This window comes from Miniopterus natalensis, chromosome 6, assembly GCF_054644295.1.
Source record: "Miniopterus natalensis isolate mMinNat1 chromosome 6, mMinNat1.hap1, whole genome shotgun sequence".
In the NCBI taxonomy this organism is placed as follows: domain Eukaryota; kingdom Metazoa; phylum Chordata; class Mammalia; order Chiroptera; family Miniopteridae; genus Miniopterus; species Miniopterus natalensis.
This window is the reverse complement of record NC_142086.1, coordinates 46,406,969-46,429,778: the sequence shown is the minus strand read 5'-3', so window position 1 is coordinate 46,429,778 and position 22,810 is coordinate 46,406,969. Positions and strand designations below refer to the sequence as shown.

At 34.7% G+C, this 22,810-nt stretch overlaps 1 protein-coding gene across 2 annotated transcripts in view; it reads left to right on the top strand.

Moving 5' to 3' along the window:
* The window catches only part of ZNF148 (zinc finger protein 148), a 96,895-nt gene that overhangs the window by 26,545 nt on the left and 47,540 nt on the right, over positions 1–22,810 (top strand). The window contains exons 2-3 of one of the 2 annotated variants that reach the window (XM_087818194.1): positions 7,765–7,845; positions 15,674–15,809. The gene's annotated coding sequence lies outside the window, so the exon portion shown is untranslated. Of the gene's footprint in view, positions 1–7,764; positions 7,846–14,918; positions 15,810–22,810 lie in introns of those variants that run through there. The other variant, XM_016199952.2, reaches the window with a different exon arrangement.

Sequence of the window (22,810 nt, the reverse complement as noted above, 5' to 3'; positions counted from 1 at the left end):
TTATAGCTGTGTTTGGTGAGGAGGGACGGGAAAAACAAATCTATGCCTTCGTATCCTGTCCTTAATTTTTGTGAACGTGCATGCTCTCCATCCAGTGGGTTATTTCAGCTTTGAAAATGATAGTATATGCATATGTGCTTTGTGATGTTTTGCGCACTATATAAGTGTTTGTTTCAATTATAATTCTCAGTATTGGACACCTAAGAAGCTTTGGGGAGGTAAGTTATAACCAATTCAAGAGCGTGCCAGGGAATAGGTGCACTCTTTTATTTTATTATTTTATTTCTTTATTTTTTAATCCTCACTGGAGGATATATTTATTGATGTTAGAGAGGGAGGGAGGGGGGGAGAGAGAGAACATTGATCAGTTGCCTTTCGCATGCGCCATAGCTGGGCATCAAACACACAACCTAGGTATGTGCCCTAACTGGGAATCAAACCTGCAAACCCCTGATGTACAGGACAGTGCCCCAACCAACTGAACCACCTGGCCAGGGCAGTGCATGCTACTTTACTTTGTTTCTCACATAAATAGAATTTTGTTATGTAGTTAATTAAAACAAGGTTATAAAGTCTAGGTGTATTTTTTAATTTTTATTTTTATTTATTTTTTAAATCCTCACCAGAGGATATTTTTTCCACTGCTTTTCAGAGAGAGTGGAAGGGGGAGAGAGAGAGAAACATCGATGTGAGTGATAGAAACACATTGATTGGTTGCCTCCAGCACACACCCTGACCAGGACTGGGGATTGAGCCTGCAACCGAGGTATGTGCCCTTTGCTGGAATCAAACCCAGAACCCTTCAGTCCGAAGGCCAATGCTCTAACCACTGATCCAAACCATTTAGGGCTCTGGGTGTATTTTTTAAAGATATGTTTGTTTAATAGATTATTTGCATGTAAAATATTTAATAATTCCAGTAATACATAATAGTATTTTAATATTAATAAACATTTCCCAAAACAATATTGTAAATACTATATTTCTAATTTATAGATTGAAAAGGAAAGATAAGATAAAATGTCTTGCATTTATATTTCCTAGTTTTCTACTTGAGAATAAATTGACCACAAATAAGAAAATGTCCATTCTACATTAGTAGAAGCTAGTGTTTCTAAACAGTGAGTTAACTTGCTAAATTGACTTCTATTAAAAAACACACAAACTATCTCACTAAGGTTTCTTGAATTGTTCAAATTTAATACAGTTACTGCAATTATGGAGAAATCACTGGGATCCTTTGTAGCCAGTTGAGATATTCTCTGATACCTATGGCAAATCTCAGCTCCCTAATCAGATTATAAACCATTTCCTTTATGTATATGGGCACACCTCTACAATGTGTCTAGTGCCAGTTGTAGTTCTGGGCATGTGTTGGAGCCAGGAGATGAGACTGTTTGACTTTGGTATTGAAATTTAAGGTGAAAATTGTCAAAAGATGAACTGGATTTTTATGAACCACATGCAAGTTTTTAAATGAGAATATTTAATCATATTTTATATTAGAAGTAATAGTTTCCTCTTTGAGTTTTAACATGTTTTTGTTCACAAAGAATTTACATTTTAAAAAATCAAATTAAATAAACTTTAATTTTAAAATGTGCATTCTGATAATTTTTTGTAGGTTTCCCTTATTACAGTAGGATAATTTTGGTGTTATAAAAAAATCAGATGAATTTAATTTTCTCTGTTTATTTAGATAGTAACTTATTGAGATAGCATTTTAATTTCAAATTTTGTGTTCATTGATGTTAGACTTCAAAGATTTTTTTTACTCTTAGAACATTGCTAAGAGTAACATGAAATTTATTTTAACTTGGGAATGATCTCTCTTGTGGTTCTATGTTACAATAGACATTAGGAGGCAGAGGAATCCAGTTGAAGTCTTTGACTTGACACTTAGGTGTTGTGTAACCTTGGGTACTTAACCCATTGAACCCCAGTTTCATCATCTATAGAACAGAGACAAACAGTAACGGTGTCCAGGTGGTTATAAGGGTCAAATGAAATGTGACATGTGAAAGCACTTTGTAAACTGTGAAGTACTTTATCAAGCTATGGCTATATCATCTTTGAGAAGATGAAAACTTGCATGAGTGATCTTGATCATCATAGTACAAAATTATGATTATTTAAAAATTAATGCGTATTTAGTGAAACTTCATGGACAAATAAAGCAGCTTTTTCTTGAGTTTAGTGGCTTACTAATTTTAAAAACTAATTTCTGTTTGTAAATTTGGGGAAGGATAACATTGCTACATTCCGATTGTGATAGGTTTAATTTGGGGAGGTGTCTTCCCTCAGTAGGTGATTTAGATTTAAAGGTCAACTCTATCTCTTCAGTGGTTTATGGTCTAAGGAGTTTATGAAAATGCTTACTGATGTGTTTTCTAACGTGGGTGCACAGTTGGTTTCTTGGTTAACGAATGTTTTCCTGGTTAGGTGATTTGAAAAGGTCAACAGGTGAAAATTTTTAGTTGGTGGCTTTCATTTTCCCACTTAGATAAATTATCTTTTAAGAATTTGATTACCCTCTGTAGGATTTACTTCCTCAGCAAAGTGGATTAATTACAGTAATTGCAAAGTTTATAAGATTTTTGGCTTGATTTTTGGTGAGAGTAGAAATGGAAAATGATTTAGAAAGACCTGAGTAGGGTTATTTCTGGGTTGTTGGTTTGAATTTGTTGGGCTATCATTGTCATTCCTCCTTGGGATAGATGTGGTCATGAAAAATATGTATTCCGTTAGACCATCCTTCAGAGTTCTTAAAAGAACACACACGTCTGTGCTTTGTTACTATATAGTAATTCTTTTTTTTTTTTTAAATATATCTTTATTGATTTCAGAGAGAGGGAAGGAGAGGGAGAGAGAGAGATAGAAACATCAGTGATGAGGGAGTCATTGATCAGCTGCAGCCCACAACCGGGGCATGTGCCCTGACCGGGAATCGAACCCTGATCGCCTGGATCCTAGGTCGATGCTCAACCCCTGAGCCACGCCCGGCTGGGCATTATATAGTAATTCTAACCGTAGTCATAGAAATCTCTTGCCTGGAACAGTTTTTTTTCTTTACTTTTTTTTCTTTTTTAAACTTCAGAAAGCATTATTAAATCAAAAAAGTAAAAATGAATGTAAAATTTGAACTTGACCAATTATGTTAAAATGATCTAGTTAAAAGAGGCTAAAGGACTTTTAGCTAAAGTATTTTTTGTTTCAGATTCTTATGCCCTGTGTGCTAATATTTATTCTTTCTTTGCTTTGGGGTTTTTCTTGATTACATTTAAAGGGCATAGGTTGCCTTTTTATTTGACAGTGCTTATAGAAGCAAAAAAGGAAAAAATTTGTAAGCATACATATTTCAATAAACTTTAAAAATTAGGCTCTACAGCCCAGCTGGAGTGGCTCAGTTGGTTGAGCATTGTTTTGGGCGCTGAAAGGTTTCCAGTTCGATTCCTGGTCAGGGCACATACCCGGATTGCAGGTGTGGTCCCTGGATGGGGCACATACAGAAGGCAATGGATTGATGTTTCTCTCTCACATCATCTCCCTCCCTCCCTCCCCACCCCCATCCTCCCTGCTCACCCCCCATCTTCCCTCTAAGCATGCCCTCTGGTGAGGATTAAAAAAAAATAATAATAAAATAAAAAACAACAACAAAAAACGAGGCTTTGGAAAAACGAGAATTTTAACCAAAATTTCTGTTTATGAATTTAGACTTTACGGTTATATTATTTTGTGCATGTGTTCATGTGGGAGAGAGGCATGTTTATTTTTCCTTCTTGCTTCACTATTTTATTTGTTGTTTCCTTCCCTTTTAACATGTCTGGTTATGTTCTTTGATATATGACAGCCTTAGTTTAGGCTTTTCAATAAAAAGTGAATCAAGAAGGTAAGTAGGCTTTTTGTGAAAATGTTTTAAACAAAAAAATTAACATTTCAAGAACACATGTCCGGCCTGTAGATCGTACCATGCTGTGTGATGATGTATGTCGTGAGATTGTGGGCTCGATATCCAGTCATCCTTTTTTTTTAATCCTCATCCAAGGACATACTTAGAGGAAGGGAGAAAGAACGAGAAAGAAACAGAAGCATCGATTGGCTGTCTTCCATACTTGCCCCGATTGGGGATCAGACCCGCAAGCTGGGCATGTACCCTGACCTGGAATGGAACCGGTGACCTTCCAGTGCACAGGATGGTGCTCAATCAGCTGAGCCACTCAGGCCAGATTCGAGTCAACTGTTAAAAAGACTCATAATGTAATACTAAAATGTATAATTAGAAGACGTTTTTATTTCCTATATGCAGACTTTGCCACGCTTTTCTGTCAGCTTTATTCATGTAGCCATGTTAGAGATTCTGAAAGTTGAATATAGTAAAGAACTTTAGAGTAGTGAATAGCAGGGTAGTGCAGATACAGTTTTGCTTTGCTTTACCTGTTTTTAATGTCTACGACAGTACAGTCATGTGCCCCATAACGTTTCCTGCAATGATGGACCTCATTTACAGCCTTAGCCCCATAAGATTATAATGGAACCGAAAAATTCCTGTTACCTAGTGACTATGGAGCTGAAAAGTTCCGATGGCCTAGTGAAGCCCTGTCCCTCCTAAGGACCTAGTAGTCTTAACTTCCTGGCATAACACGTTATACAAATACTTACCGTTGCATTACAGTTGTTCACAGCATTCAGTACATTACCATACTGTACAGGTTTGTAGTGTAACAGCTGTAGGAGAACAGAATTTTGTTGCTCCAAAATATGTCCATTTTTCATAAGGATTATTTAAGTCCGTTAATTTTAAGAAATTGTAGACATGGGAGAAGTTCTAAAAACCAAGTAGAAGTTACAGTTTGTAAAAGATACTTACATTTGTAAGGGGAATTTCTGTTTGTAAGGGTGTCTCCCTTTTGTTCCTGGGAGGGGACAGGGATGATATATCTCTAGAAACTTATCACTTCTGAAGACAGCTCTCCATAACAACCTTACTCATCTCATGTTTATTGTGCTTTTCCTGGTAACCTCCCATAACTGACTCCCTCCAGCCATATCTTCTTTTGTCTTCAGTGAAGATGGTAATTAAAATGGTAGCTTTAGCCCTAGCCGGTTTGGTTCACTGGTTAGAGTGTTGGCCCCAGGATCGAAGGGTCCAGGTTCGATTCCAGCCAAAGGCACGTACCTTGGTCACAGGCTCGGCTCTAGTTGGGGCGTGAGCATGAGGCAACCAGTCGATGTGTCTCTCTCACATCGATGTTTCTTTCACTCTCCCTTCCACGATCTTGAGAAGGCAATGGAAAAAATATCCTCGGGTGAGGATTAAAAAAAATAATGAAAAATATATAAAGTGGTGGCTTCATTTTGGTGAGTTACTCGGTTTTCCTGGTTCTCTCCCATGTATACAGGAGGTACGCATGTTATTAAACTTTTGTTTTCTTTTGTTAATCTGTCTTTTACTACAGGGATGTCTCAGCCAAGAACCCAGAAGGGTAGAGGGTAAATTATTTTTCCTACCCTACAAAGCAATAGACATAGTATGCTATATAGCCTAGGTGTGTAGTAGGTCCATCTAGGTTTGTGTAAGTGCACTCTGTGATGTTTGCCCAATGATGAAATAGCCTAATGGTGCATTTCTTAGAATGTATCCCTGTTGTTAAGTGGCACATATTTAATGGCTTTTATTATCTACTATCGTTACTGGTAGAAGTGGGGGGTCCTCATCACCATCTGTTGCTCGTGGGAGTGGAATTCTTTCGATATCCCAAGAAAAAGAATTTTCTGAGACTCCTACGGGAGAACAAGTGATTTTTGTTTCTATGGAATTACATCCCTGAGTTTCCAAGGTCCCTTTTCCCTCAGTCCTACCATAAAAGAAGTGTTGCTGTGGTTTTAATAGAAATAGAATCAGAGTAGTCAGTGTCCAGTTTCCATTCTGTATTGAAGCAGTGTTCAATCCAGCATCAGACTAGCTTAGTTGGTGTTCTCCACTGCAGTCCATCAGTCTATTGCATGTGGGGTCTGCAGGGCCACATGGCTATGGAGGAAACATGGGAGAATGCAAGGAAGCAGGAATGAGAGCTCCACAAGTTACAAGAGCAACAAGAGCCATGCACAAGAGAGAGAATTCCTTTGTTAAGGGGATTATGTATTCCTGGATTTTCTTGGACTTGTAGTGGCCATGCCCATTCTGGCCAATGATTTCTGTTCCCAGGTGTGACTTACAGGCACCTTCCTTGAGTCGCCCTGGCTACTGCACATACATCTATCTCCCCTTCGTTGAACCCCTTCCCCTAGTGTTTTGCAGGGACTATACACCGGTTATTCCCTGGGGAATGCGAAGTTGCAGCTTCCTGGTGAAGCTGCTCAAATGACATATCTATAATATCTGGCTTTTCCTTTGCTCCATCCTGTTATTAATAACTAGCTAATTACAACAGTATCACTATCACTGTAGAAATATGTATTTTAAAAGTTTTACATAATTGAGAAGAATGGCATATATGCACTTTTGAATGGAAGAAAACTGAGGCAGGCAGTGAAGAACTTTATAGAAATAAATTGTTCTAAAGTAGATTTTTTTGTTGGTAACTAATGTAGCAACAAAGCTACTGACCAGCTCAGGACTAGAAAATACTCATTTAGCAGAAGGCTGCAGTGTTTGTAATCCCTTGATAAAAAGGTATAAACATAACTTTGAAATAATATACTTGGTTATTTTCTACAGATTTAAAGTTTGCTTAATTTTTCTGTTTTTATATTCATTGAGCCCTAAAAGTATGTTAGGGCTCCTATATAAAATACTTCATTTTTTCTGAATAAAAAATTATATTTGACCTATTGGTTGTTTCTAATAAAATTTTAGCTTTTAATTTTAATTATCTCCATTTCATATGCCAGGAAAAAGTATTCCATTTACCCGAAGAAATTACGTGTCCAGCATCAATGCAGTATTAACACAGGGTGTTAATTTTCTGTATTAGTCTCTGCTAAAAGGTTGATTATAGCATGACATTTAAAAAATATGGACTATTTTAAAATTATTAAATACTTTTGCCTTGAAAGTTTTCAATACTTAATATTTTTGTGTTTTTAAAAACTATGTTCTTGCCCAGCCTGGCGGGGCTCAGCAGTTGAGCGTCGACCTAGGATCCAGGCGATCGGGGTTCGATTCTCGGTCAGGGCACATGCCCGCGTTGTGGGTTCGATCAATGACTCTCTCATCATTGATGTTTCTACCTCTCTCTCTCTCCCTCTCCTTTCCTTCCTCTGAAGTCAATAAAGATATACTTAAAATAAAAATAAAAATAAAGTTTCTTAAAAAACAAACAAACAAAAAAACTATGTTCTTAATATAATTTTGAGCTGAGGGAATGTTAGTGTGGGATTTTATCAAGAAATAGTACTATTTGAGTAATGGAGAGTATCAACATAAGATTTTACTGAAACACATTTTGTGCTGTTTCCTATTTTAAGTTTAAGATAATTCTAGATTATTGCCCTGACTTTAAAGAAATGTTTATCCTCAATTAGAAGTTAAATTTTAAAAAGTCCAATTAATGTCAGAGTCATTTTCTTATCCTCATAATATCATTTAGCACTGATGGGTCATTAAATGTTAGTTGCTACTAATTTGATTTAATCCAACAGTATCTGTCATGGAAAAATTTTTGTTAGATTTAGCATATTTAGATATAACTACCTTACCTGACTTTAAGAGTATGTCTAATCTTGATTCTTTTGGGGGTAACTTGTATTTTTGTACTTTTGTAGGATAAAGGGAGCAATCAACAGCTTGGAAGTTCAGCTAAGTGGTCTCGCGGGATGGGCATTTTCCTGACATATTTTGTAGAGGTAATGCAATACTGTTTTCCTCAATCTTTATTTTTCACCTGTGTTAGATGCCCATATGCTTGCATATAAACATACCTATAACAACTGCATGTTACTAGACAATCCCTTTTCCTTTTATACCCACTTATATGTAGCTTGAATGTTATGTATGCATAGCATATCACTATATAGATATATAAAATCTGTACATTGAAATAAATTAATGCTATTAGTTTTATAGGATGAAGACCATTATCTTTTCTCACTTAAGTAGATCACTTGCATCTTTCTTTTTTAGACCCCAGTTCTCTTTTTTTAGGAAGACAGATGATTCTCTTTTCTTATTGGTGTATGCTGGTGCTTATATTGGACCTGTGGTTTTTATCTTTCAAAGTGGAAGAAAATTAAATATTTAACAGTTGTCAGGGTATTTACGTATCTGTCAATGGCGCACATTCTTTTGTTTCTCATAAATTTATTTGAGAATTCTTTTAAAAACATGGATGTGAAAATATTAGCAGTTTTAGTGGCCATATTTTCAGATTTTTTTTTTTCCTCTTTTCACATTTTCTGGTAATTGTCATATTCAGCATTTCTCATTTCTTATCAAGGGCTTATCTCTACACTTAAGTAGTAGAGAATGTTATAAGGTAAAAAAAATGGGGGGCATTCCCTATTCACATTTATTGTTAACATTTTTGTGTTTGTATGTATCCTTCCAGACATTTTCTATACATGTGCAAGCATTTATATCTCTACCTGTGCTTGCATGTTCTTTACACAGTGAGATCATACCATACATACTGTTAAGCAGCATGTCTTTTTTTGTCGTGGTTAACTCCTGTATCTTTGCATATTATTCCTTATTTCATTCTGTGTGGTATTCCAGTATTTGGATGTACCATAATTATTTTAGCTGGTCACCCTTTTATGGATATTTATTTATTTTAACTGAGACTCTTTTGAGCAGTTTTTGGTTGCAGAAAAACTTAGCAAAAACCACAGTCAGTTGCCATATACCCTCTCCTCAGCCCAGTTTTCCCTGGTAACATCTTTCATCGGTGTGATACATTTGTTGCAATTGATGAGCCAATAATGGTGATGCATTATTATTAATTAAAGTCCATAGTTTATATTAGGGTTCACTCTTTGTGTTGTCCGTTCTGCATATAATTTTTTAAAGCATTATTTAACTTTTTAATTTTTTTCCCCATTACCATTTATCCCTCCTATACCCTCCTCCACCTTTACTCACCTGCCCTGCAACCCCACCCCATACAATTGTTGTCCATTTCCATGAGTTCTTTATTTTTTTATTTTTTTGCTCAATCCCTCCACACTTGGATATTTAGCCTTTTAGCATTTTTGCTGTAATAAATGCTGATACAGTGAATATTCTTGGGTATGTCTTTGCACATATTTAAAAACATATTTGCAGTGTAGATTCCCACAGAAAAAATTGGGTCAAAAAAGTGTATACATTTAATAATTTGGTGGGTGAATTGCCTAACTAAGAAAGATTGCCCCAATATCAGTAGTCTAGGAAAATGGGAATCTTCTTTGACAACATTAGCTAGTGTCAAAACTTTTAAATATTTGTCAATTCTTTGTTGTTTAGTTTTGCTTTTCAAATTTTCATTATGAGTGTGAGCATTTCTTCCATTATTATTAGCCCTATATATTTTCAGTGATCTATTTGGTCATGCGCTGAGCCCCTTGTCATTTGTTAAGCAAGTTATTTTGACTGAGTTTTTGCATATCTTTTTATTTTGTTTTTGCCTTACAGATGTTTTAAATTTTTATGCTTGAATTTAGTGATCTTTTCCTTCATAGCTGTGGGTGGGAAGGTTTCTGTGTAAGGTTTAAAAGGTCTTCACCATTGATTATAGGACTCACTGTTCCTTCCGTGTTATAACATCTCTGAATGACATGAATCTCTAGTTTGTCATAGTTTGACATCATTTTCTTTCTTAGTGATTTATAAAATAGTTGTGTATCTTGAGATTGGTAGTTTTAGATTCAGTGAACTATGGTACTTGAAAGAAGTTAATGCAGGTTTTTTATTATTTTTTTTATGGTTTAAATTGTTTAAAATCTTGTTATATAGAAAATATTAGGTATAAAAAATGGATGTAGACATCCAGCTTTACTTTTTTCCAGATAGCTAACTAGTTGCCCCCTTCTTATTATTGAATGATGTATTTCTTTTCTATATATTTGAAATGCCACATTTATCATATATTAAATTTCCATGTTAATGGGGTGCAGGCTGTTTCTGAAATCAGTTCTATTCAGTTCATCTGCCTGACTGTTTTTGTATTGATAGTATTAAGAGAATTCACTAAGGGAAGTGCTTATAAAATTAATATGCATAATTAATTTTTAAAAATTAATTTTCAATTGATTTTAGAGAGAGAGGCAGGAGGAGGGAGGGAGAGAGAGAGAAAGAGAGAGATATCTATCAGCTGCCTCCCACAGGTACCCCAACTGGTAGTCAAACCTGGGACCGTTTGTGTATTGGTCGGTGCTCCAATCAACTGAGCCACACTGGCTAGGGCGCATAAGTAATTTTTTATAAGAATAATAGACATCAGGACTAGTAATGGAAGAAAAGGTATACATTCACAATAACAACTAAAAAGATAAAGTGCCTGGGAGCAATCTACTTGAAATTTTTGAAGCTCTACTGAAGGATAAGAAAGAAAATTTGAATCAATTCAAATTTTTTGAGAGGAAGATAAGATATAAAGCTGTCATTTCACTATGGAAATACATTGATTTCTGTTTATTGATCTAAGATCTTGTGACCTTGCTGAATTTGTATCGAGACTGTGTTGAACTTAATAGTTCTTGTAGCATTTTTGTGGACTCATTGGGAAATTTCTACATACAGAATCAATCACTAGAGAATAAAGACAGGTTTTTTCCTTCCTTTCTAATCTGGATGCCTTATTTATTTATTTATGTATTTATCATTTATTTATTTATGCCTGCTTTATTTTACTAGCTAGAACCTTCATTGTTGATAGAAGTGGTTAAGATGGACATCATGATTTTTACAAGAAAAACACTTAATGTTTAACCATCAAGTATGATGTTAATTGTGGGTATTTTGTGGATACCTTTTAACAACTTGAGGACATTCTCTTCTAGTGTTAAGTTTGGTGAGTTTTTATCATGAATGGCTATTAAGTTTTTCACATGCTTTTTTTTCTGTGTCTATTAAAATAACCATGTAGTTTTTGTCTTTTATTTTCTTAATATGGTGTACTATATTAATTGATTTTCAAATTTTAAGTTTTGTGTTCATGGGGCAAATTCTATTTGGTATTGGTGTATAGGTCTTTTTATATGTTGCTGGAATCAGTTTGCCAATATTTTGTAAGCAGTTTTGTACCTTTGTTTATGAGAGACATTGGTATGTAGTTATCATGTATTATCTTTGTCTGAATTTGGTGTCAGGGTAATTGGTCTAATAGGTTGAGCCGTAAAATGTGCCCTCTTCTGTTCTGTGAAGGAGTTTATGAAGGATTGGTATATCTTCTTTAAATATTTGATGGAGTTCATCAGTGAAGCTATTTGGCCCTGATCTTTTTTTTTTTTTTTTTTTTTGGTGGGAAGATTTTAAAGTACTAGTTCAGTTTGTTTGTTTTTTTGTCATAGTCAGATTTTTCTATCTGTAGTCAGTTTTGATAATATCTGTCTTTTTAGAAATTTTTCCATTTGATAAAAGTTTTCTAACTTGTCATCAATTTGCTTATAATATTCCTTGCCTTTTAATTCTTTAGATTTTTGAAATTTTTTATTGGGCAGGGGGTTAGTGTTAATGTCCTCTCTTTTACTCCTGATTTTGGTAATTCGTGTATTTTTCTCTTTGACTTTGGTCAGTCTACCTAAAAGTTTTTCAGCTTTTTTTTTTTAAAGAACCAAGTTTTTCTCTTAATTTACTGTTTTGTATTTTATTACTTTCTGCTCTGATCTTTATTATTCCCTTTCATCTGCATGCTTTAGGGTTTAGTTTACTATTTTCCTGTTTTGTTAAGGTGGAGGCTCATGTTATTGATTTGAGACTTTTTTTCAAATATATACTTAAAGTTGTAAATTTTCTTCTAAGTACTGCTTTATTTAGCTGCATGCAATACATTTTGATGTTTGTTTTCGTTTTCATTCAGTTAAAATATTCTCTAATTTCTCTTTTAATTTCTTCTTTGACCCATATATTATTTAGAAGTGTAAAATTTAATTTCCAAACACTTGAGGATTTTCCAGTTTCTAATTTAATTGATTCTGAACATACTTTGTATGGCTTCCACTCATTTACATTTATGAGACTTGTTTTATGGCTTAGCATTTTGTCTGTCTTGGTGAATGTTTCGTGTGTGCCTGAAAACAATATGTATTCCTTTGTTTGCTGGAGTTTTTTATATATGCTAGTTAAGTCTAGTTGATTGATAGTGTAGTTCAGGTTTTCTGTATTGCTAATTTTCTGTCTAGTTATTCTATCAGGTATTTAGAGTGGGATATTGAAATCTTCCACTATGGTTGTTTGATTTTTTATTTTTATTTTTTACTCTTCAGTGATGTTCTTGCTTCATTATTTTGGGGCTCTGCTCTGTTTTTAGGTGTACATTTATAATGTACATTTATAATTATAATATCTTTCTGGTTTATTGAATCTTTACCATTGTGGAATACCTTTCTTTGTCTCTAGTAATATTTGTTTTAAAGTCTAGATAATGTTCATATAACTATTCTAGCTCTCTTATGGTTACTGTTTTTATAGTATTTCCTTTTCCCCCCATCTTTTTCTTTTGATCTTAAATATAAAGTGTGTCTCTTGTTGACAGCATGTAATTGAATCCTTTTTTTGTCCATTCTGAAAGACTTTGCCTTTCTATTGGGCTATTTAGACCATTCAGATTTAATTCTAGACATGGTTGGATTTACACCTGCCATTTTGCTGCTTGTTTTTTGTTTCTTGTGGTTCTTGTTCCTCTGTGCCTCCTTTACTGCCTCCTTTGTTATTAAATATTTTTTTTGTGCCATATTCTTTTATTTTTATTTTTAGTAAACATAATTGAAGATATTTTCTTTGTGGTCACTGTAGGGTTTACAGTGCGCATTTTATCAATCTGCTTAATGTTAACACGAACTCAGTATCAGTAAAATACAGAAACCTTGCGCCAGTATAGCTCCATTTCCTCCCTTCACTATTGTGCCATTATTGTTATATATATTGTATCTGTATATACTGTAAACCCAGCAATACAATGATATAATCATTGCTTTATATAGTCTTATATCTTTGAAAGATGTTAAGAGAAGAAATGAGAAAAATAAAGTCATGTGTCACTTAATGATGGGGATACATGCATAGAAATGTGTTATGCAGGTATGTTGCACTAACAATGTAGAGTGAGTATACTTACACAAACCTAGATGGTATAACCTACCACACACCAAGGCTATATGGTATAGCCTACTACTTCTAGGCTACAGACCTGTACAGCATGTTACTGTACTGAATACTGTAGGTACTGATACTGCATTGTGCTACATTACAACAGCTGTGACCTCACTGTATGCAATTTTTCAGCTCCATGATAATCCTAAGGGACCACTGTCATATACATGGTCTGTCATTGACCGAAATGTTGTATGTGGCTTGTGACTGTATTTATAGTTGTTTAACCCACACACTTACCATTTTTACAATTTCTGGTGTTCTTCTTTTCTTCCTGTGTATTTGAGTCTGGTACCTTTTCCTTTCAGCTCATGTACTTCCTTTAGTATTTCTTATCAGGCAGGTCTGCTAGCAAAAAATTCTCTCAGCCTTAGTTTATCTGAGACCATATTATCCTTCATTTTTGAAGGATAGTTTTACCTCCTTCTTGGTTGATAGCTCTTCCCATCAGCACTTTGAATATGTGATGCCACTCTTACGGCCTTTATTGTTTCTGATTGAAAGTTAGCTCTTAATCGTGTTGGTGGTTCCCTGCATATGCTGAATAATTTGTCTCTGTGCTTGCTAGAGTTTTCTGAGTTTGTTTTCAACAGTTTGCTTATGATATGTCTAGGTGTGGTCTCTTTGAATTTATCCTACTTTAAATTTATCGAACTTTCAAGACCTGCAGATTTGATTTCTTTCAAAAAAATTAAATTTGGGATATTTCTGGGGGGTATGTTATTTGAAAAATATTTTTCTGCCTTTTCTCTACTCTCCTTCTTGGACTCCAGAAATGACGGTAAGTTGGTCTTTGAGGCTCTGCTCAGTTTCCTTCATCCTTTTTCTTTCTGGCCTTTCGATTGGGTAACTGCTCCTGACGTGTCTGTCTTTAAGGTCATTGATTTTTTTTTTCCTGCCATCTTGAATCCACTTCTGAATCTTCTAGTAAATATTTTATTTTTCTTCAAATTCAGAGTTTCCATGTGGTTCCTCTACATAATTTCTTTACCCTTATTGATGATCTCTTTATGGCTTATTTGCTTTCATAATTAAAATTTTGAAAAATTTTTACTTTTAACATACCTATAATAGATGTTTTGAAATATCTGCTTAAGCCAATATCTGGGGATACTCATAAACAGTTTGTAATGACTGCTGTTTTTCATTAATATGGGTTACATTTTCCTGTTTTAAAAATATACATCTTATAATATATTGTTAAAAACTGGGAATTTTAGATAATTTATTGGAGCAATGCTGTATTGTCACTCCCTCCTCCTCCTGCCCAGGTTATTGTTACTGTTGTCATTTTATTATCATTTATATATGATACAACCCTATTCCTATTGAAAGAAAACTAATTTTACTTTGGGATAAAAGTTTATCTGGAAAAATAGACATGCATGAAAAAACAGTGTTAAGAGAAACAGATTAAGAGAAATAGAAGGGTACTAAGGGTGAATAGCCCATTACAATTTAAAGTTTTAAAAAATAAAGATACAATATTGAAATGGTTTTAAAAAGTGATTTAGTATTCTACTTTCTGAATTTCAAAGATAGAATTATTACTGGTTTGTTCTAGGTAAGAAAGACTATTCTTGCCTTTGCACCATTGTAAAAATTGATAGAAAATCATAAGACTTTTTATATATCATCTGGTCTCCAAGCTTCCTGAGAAGGAATACATAATGAATTATTCTTGATAGATAGGAATCTAGTATTTTGAAGAACTCTGTGGTGGGAAGTTCTATAAACTCTTTAGTCTTTTACTAAGCTCAGAAATACTGTCAGGAAGTTTTCTTGTGTATAGCTTATGTCTTGGTTTTTATTTTTGGATATGGTACACAGTCTCTCTATGATTATTCTCTTTTTGTCAACTTTTGCTATCAGAGATGACCTTACTGATTATGTTTCTGAAACTAGATCTTTTCTATTGCGATTACAAACATGCATTCTGTACATGACTAGTTCTATTTGTTATTTGTTAGGCTTGGTATTATGTTTGCTGCTTTCTTCTCTTCATAGATGTTACAAAGCAGATATGAATAGTGTTATTAAGTGGTTTCTTAATCTTTGTTTTCTCTTTTCTAACCTTTTAGGTCTGTAATCCTCTGAATTTCCTTCAACGTCCTGTATCTCTGAATCTGTAAACTCCAGATCTGGGCAAATTATTCTTTATAAGGCCAAGGTTATATCACAGTTACTACTTAGCACTCATATTTTCCCAGTTTCAGATTAAAAGCAAGCCATTGCATTGGTCATTCAGGCATAGCTTATTATTTATAAAGAGTGATTATATCATTATTGGTACCAATTTTTCCACGTTGTATTTGTACAGTATTTTTTTCCTCCATAAGTAATGTGTTTTGTTCGTTGTGTGTGTGTTTGTTTTTTTTTTTGTAGGAATCGGATGGCATAAGTGGTTAAGGTGGTATTCAGGGTCACTGAAGCCTATGAAAGGTAGAAACTCAACCATGATTTCTTTTTCAACTCTACAGCATTCCCATCCTTGAAGTCTTCAGTTTTACCTTAGTCTCAGGTAACTTTAATATTTGTTTTTCATAATCATGAATAAGTAAAATTTTCAAATATGAAATCAGTTTTTTGGATGCTAGGATTTCATGTTGAGTTTGTACAGTAGTTTCTTTATGTTTTGGTATTTATATCTGATAGAAATTTGGGATTTAATTTTTTTTCCTGAAAAAACAGTGTTAAGAGAAAATTGAAGAATTATTGTATTATTTTGGATTTTAAGTTTAGTTCCACACAGAAAAACATGTGTATTTTGTTATGTAATTTTAAGAAATATAAGTGGGAAAGTTTTCTTATTTAACCCTTTTGCTATTTAGGGTATTGTATTTTTCACCTACCTGTCATCAACACATATATATACCTACATTAAATTTTTCAGGATTTCCAGGGAAAGTATTTATTTTTATTTTTTTTAAAGTTAATTTTAGAGAGAGGAAGAGAGAGAGAGAGAGGTAGACAGACAGACACTGATTGGGTGCCTTCTGCACTTGCCCTGACCGGGGATCAAACTGGAAACCTGGATATGTGCCCTGACTAGGAATTGAACATGCCACCGTTTGGTTTACGGGATGACACTCCAACCAACTGAGCCATGCCAGCCAGGGCTCCAGGGAATCTGTTTTCATATGTGGGAAAATTAGACTTATTAATAAAATTTAATGGTCTCTAGCATATAATTTTTCAAATGTGAAAAGACATACTAGTTACTGTATATTTGTACATATTGTGATGTTTGCCTATACTAATATAAAAAAGCAATTATGTAGATAATTCAGTAATCATTTATATTAGATATACTAGTTAAAATATAGACTTGGCTACTATGACAGAGTTAGCTTAAAAAGGTAGAAATGTATTTATTTGAAAAGTCCCTGTAAATAATGTCAAGATTGTATGGAGGCTCTGGTAACTGGTTCCTCTAATTCTAAAATGTCTGTTATTTTAAATGTTTAGATATGATCAGAATAACTTATTCTCAAAGACATTATATACTTTAAATTGCTCCTTTTAGATAAAATGTATTTCATTGACATTGCATTTTATGGTTCTTGTCCTGTTGTAAATACTGTATTTTGAAAAAAGTATCAAATACTCTATATTTCTATTACAGAATTTATTAAAGAGTTGGAAACTAGTTGTCAGTTTTCTACCATATTTTGTCAACATATGAACCTTAGTATTTTTGTAAAGAGACTTGAGATAGCAATTAGTTTTGATAAATTTACATACTTGTATACAGTATTTATACTGGAACTATTGATTTAAATTTATTACTAAATGTATCTCTAGTGCTATTGTACTTCACAAATAGGGTTTGTAGTATTAAAGTAAGAGCATTTATCTAATGTTTGAAAATGAAAGGTTGTGGATTAAGTAGTTCACACTTTTCTGTTCTGGAGTGAGTCTTGGTTACTCTAATAGTACATATTAAAAATAACTTAGGTGTTTTGCCCTGGCTGGTTTGGCTCAGTGGTTGGAGTGTCGACCTGTGGACCAAAGGGTTGAGGGTTTGATTCCCGGTCAAGGGCATGTACCTCAGTTGCAGGTTCGATGCCCAGGCCGGGATGCATGTGGGAGGCAACTGACCAGTGTGTCTCTCTGGAGTCGATGCCTTTCTATCCCCCCCTTCCCTTCCACTGTCTCTGAAATCAGTGTAAAAGATATCCTTGGTGAGGATTAACAAAAAAGAACTTAGATGTTTAATGTTTGTCCATAGTGTACAGGGAAGTTTTTAAAAAAATTGATATTAAAGAGGGAGAAAGGGGTAGAGAGAGAGAGCGAGAAAGAGAAAAAGAGAGAAACATCGATGTGAGAGATACATTGATCGGTTGCCTCTTGTACATGCCCCTTACGTGCTCCAACCAGGGACTGAACCCACAAGCTATGTGTGTGTGACCTGGTGAATAGGATAATGCTCCAACCAACTGAGCCACACTGGCCTGGGCGGAAATTTTGTTTTAGGAAGTATTTTTGATAATCTTTTTATTATACAAGACTGTAGAAAATTCATAGTTTCCTAATAGAAGAAATATTTTTAATATTGGTGTTTGAATTGTTGGCATAAAATGTGATGGATGAAACAACTGGATCCAGTAGAATGTAGGGTTCTCTTTTACTTGAACCTTTTCACACACCCTCACTCCTTTTTAAGATAAATTACAACTGTGTCTTTAAACAGTTTTAGTTACCATAAATTTGATATTTTAATATTTCTAAATACCATTATTTTCTTGTTACATTGTTTTAGAAGACTTTGTGGATGAGTATTTGGAATGCAGGATAGGCTTAGATTTTGCTTTTCTTTCTTTACTTTTTATTTATTTTTTATTTTTTAAAAATATATGTTTATTGATTTCAGAGAGAGGAAGGGAGAGGGAGAGAGAGTTGAAACATCAATGATGAGAGAGTCGTCATTGATTGGCTGCGAGCCCGCAACCCGAGCATGTGCCCTGACTGGGAATCGAACCTCGATCTCCTGGATCCTAGGTCAATGCTCAACCACTGAGCCACGCCCGGCCGGGCTCTTCACTTTTTAAGTGGAGATATACTTTTTCTTGAGTGTTATTGTAAATATTAAGTAAAGTAAAATACACAGATGTGCTCAGCACAGTGCTTTCCACATTACGATAATCTCTGAACTTCATAATACAGACTCAAACCTATTAACAAATGTGGAAAGATATTTTTCTCATTAATTGCATAGAACTTTCATAAAAAAAGAACTCAATAAGCATTTTAAGTGCCTTGTGTAGCTGATTAAAAATGAGTAGTAATGCCCAGCTTGTCCATATGTTATGCTTTGTCCTCTGAAAACAAGCCTAACAGTCCTTCCCCTCAGTTTAGGAAGTAATTGTTGCAAATGCTTGTATTAAAAGCCCACGTGTTTAGTTCCTTGTGAAACGCCCCGGCTCAAAGCTTATTTACTCCATTTCAGTTTATAAGTCTATAAAGATTAGTTTCTGATTGTATGTACATAGATGATTAGAAGCATTAAATTAGACGGTGACAACAAAAAGAAGAAGCTGTCTCTTCTGGAAGACGGGAGAGAGATGGTTGGTAATTCATGTTCTCTTTAGGGTTACATAACCCACGGTAATTCAGATTGCTTTTACGTAGCTGAACGAAACATTTTATACTGGGGAAGGATGGTGGGGGGTGTGTGGGAGAGCGGGACTTCAATGGAGCAGGAAGCTGTATTGTGGCGCCCTAAATATCTCTGTTGCTGTACCTTTTGGCTTCTCTGGCAGAGGGCTGGAGATGAGGAGGAATAAAACTTGGAAAGGGTAAAGTAATGTAGTGTTAGAAATAAGCTGCTAAAGTGACATTTAGCAGAATTTGGCCCTGCGGTGGGCCTTGTCCTTTCTTCCTCTCTCCTCTTCTGTTCTTGTTTTTAACAATTTCTGTTCTGGTTAATTTGAAACTCCAGGAGTACCATCCCACCTTTAGCTAAATTTGCCTTTGGGTTTCATTTTTTATCCTGTTTTGGCTGTTAATAGCTCTGCCATTTTATACCATTGTCAGCTGCCCAAGTTCCCTTCACTTATAAGATAATGGGTCATCTGAAGGAGCTCAGGGTTGCTTATTATTTTAAAATATGTTTTTGTTGATTGCAGAGAGAGGAAGGGAGAAGGATAGAGATAGAAACATCACTGATGGGAGTCATTGATCGGCTGCCTCCTGCACGCCCCCTACTGTGGATTTAGCCTGCAACCTTGGCATGTGCCCTGACCTGGAATGGAACTGTGGCCTCCTGGTTCATAGGTCAGAGCTCAACCCCTGAGCCATGCTGGCTGGGCGTAGCTTTTTATTACTCCACTTAGTCCTTTCCCCCCCACAGTTGTCCAGCAGCTCCTGGGAATGCAAATTGTTTCTTTTTATCTTCCACTCTTTCATGTGACATGATTTAAAAGAAGCATTATTTCTTTCTTCCTTTCTCCTGTATAATGTCCCTATCTCCTGAATTTTCATTAATTGTACAGACATTTGGGTCAAAAACAGTTAGCTTTTTTTTTTTTCCAATCCCTACCCAAGGATATTTTTTCCATTGCTTTTCAGAGAGAGTGAAAGGATGAGAGGTAGGGGTGGGGGGCTGAGAGGTGGGGAAAACATCAATGTGAGACACATCGACTCATTGCCTCCTGCATGAGCCCCGACTGGGGGCCGAGGATCGAGCCTGCAACCAAGGTACGTGCCCTTGGCCGGAATCTAACCCGGGACCCTTCAGTCCATGGGCCTACACTCTAACCACTGAGCCAGACCAGCTAGTGCAACAGTTGGCTTTTTTCAAGGTATATTAGGAAAAGACATTTAACTGTTCACATCTAAATGTGAATTGATTACATGAGTTTTCTTTACACTCATCTAGTCCTTCCTAAAAATACTGAAATTAAAGAAGGGAAGTATCTTGTGTTAAATTTTGAGCATGGGACCTTTTGTTGTATTCGGATTTTGAATGTGCTGTGAAGCACGTGAGACTGTTAGGAGGTAGAGGGGGAAAGTTAAGGATTACAAAAAATGTACTTTCCTCTGTCATTTCTCTTAGTATAGCTTTGTACTATTCCCTTTTACTATAGGGTTGCTGAAATTAACTTTTTTGTTTGAGAGCCTTGTTTCATTTCCTGTTCAGCTTACTCTGCCCAGACACTAGCTGAGGTATGTGATACAAATATGGGTCATATTATTTGTTTATGTTTCTTCTTGGATTTTTTTCACTTAATATATCTTGGAGAACTTTTCACCAGCACTTATAGCTACCTCATTCCTTTTAATGGCTATGTGCATGTCATTGTATGGTTGAATCATAATAAGTCTTGTCAGTGGACACTTAAGTTGTTTACAATCTTTTCCTATTAAAGGGTTGTGCCAAACTTCCTTGTACATATACCTTTGGTTAATTTTTATGAATAAGCCCATAGGATTGTATATATTCCTAGCAGTGAGGTCACTGGGTCAAGGGTACACGTCGTTTTCGTTTTGATAGATATTTCCAAGGCTTAGTTTAAAACCTTCTTCAGAGCATTGTTCATTGATATTGAAATCTATGTTATCTTAGTATTTTCTGGTATTTCAGAAAATTGTCTTAAAAACTGTTTCTAGGCTAAGCCAGTAACTCAAAGTGTATGGCTTTGTTTGAGAGTCATAGGAATAAGAACCCATATATAAAAAAGGAAGAGAGAATTCTTTTTGCTGTGTATATGGCTTGTTTTCAAGAAAGTTTTTGAAGAGGTCAACTTTATCTTCCATTTACAGTATTTCCACTTCCCTTTCCATTTACTACTTCTATATTGAGGCTTGCTATCTTCCTGTTCTAAATCCCTCACTTTGGCACTTTATGCAAACCTGCCTTTCCCCCCAAAATATTCTCTATCTCCAAAGTACTTCAACTTCCTCAATTCTAATAGTTTCAGCCTGATATTAGGGATAAGGTGCGTAAAAATATATACATATTTTTGTGTTTGCTAATGTCTACATGGTATTGTATAGTTTAAAAATAGTATGCATATACAGGTGGCCCTCTGTATTTCCAGGTTTCACGTCTGTGGATTCAGCCAACCATAGATTGAAATAAGTTTTAACCCTAAGAAACTTATTTTTGATCAGCAGTTGGAAATCTGTGGGTACAGAAGGCTGACTGTATGCATTGTTCTATGCCATTTTATATAAGGACTTGAACATCCTTGAATTTTGGTATTAAAGGGTATTGAAGGGGGGCCGTCCTGGAACCAATCCTGTAGTCAAGTTTTGGGGGAGTTAAAAGTTATATATGGATTTTCTATTGTGTGAAGTCAGCACCCCAACCCTTGTGTTGTTCAAAGGTCAAATGTATTAGGATGTGCTAAATTTAAAAAAGTTGATGAGGTACATGATCAGAAACATTGGATTTGGATACTGCTGCTTTAGGGGAATGTAGACCTTGTGTTGGGTTAATAAGTCAGCTTCAACTTTGGCCACTTTCTTTTAAAAAACTGAGTTCTGTCCTAGGTCAGTTTCTCTAAATTGTTAATTTAATAATCTCTTCTTCTACATCTCCTATATTTAAAAAAGCTCCTTAAAAAAACAAACAAACTGTGTGGCAATAGCAACTATAACAGCAACTAAGAATTATAATATAGGATGGCTTTCTGTGTATATAAGTCATTTTTAAATTAGGGCTTTTCCAAATTCTTTAAGAAAACAGTAAATAGATTAGAAGAATATAATTTATTTGGTAAAGATTTCCAAAGAAATTGCCAAAATAAGCAAATTCTGGCCCTAAAAACTTAAGTTTCACTTAGTCGGAGGGTAGTTTATTTTGTGAGAAATATGATAAATTAGAATATTTGAAGAGAATGGGTATTTGGTGGTATATTTAAAATATTTTTTCTTTAGATTTTAAATTTGCTACTTAGAGATTTTAAAAAATGAAATTAGATTCTTGGTCCTTTGTCCTATGTATTCTAGACCGATTGTACCTGGTATCAGGGAAGACAAGATTAGCAAGTATGAATTATATTTTTATTTTGCTTACTTTGCTGTTCATATATATATAGCTATTTATTTCAGTAAAGTTTTCTCCCTAGATAAAGACCTTAGTAAAAGAAATAGCATTTAGATTTCAGTAGTGTATTTGAATTTAACTGATCCTTTATTTACCTCTGAAAGCTATGATCAAGGCAGTAACCATTACCTACCTTATTGATTTGGGAAAGAGATGACTAAACTGAAACATAGTTAATGTGTGTATTAATTATGGGCCCTTTTCCTTGGATAGGGTATGTATGTTTATTTCACACAATCTGATAATAGAAATTGGTTTTAAAAAAAACAAGCTTTGTACCAATGCTTTGACCTTCTTTGAAATGTTGTTTCTTTGGGTTTCATGATTATTGTTGTTAGTTCCTAGAGTAACACAATGGAATATGAATTTATAGCAACCAGAGTTATAAGGGTGGATTTAATATTGCCCGACTTTTCTATAATAGAGAAAAAAGGATAATGCCTAGAAAACAAGATAGTGTCTAGTTTTTA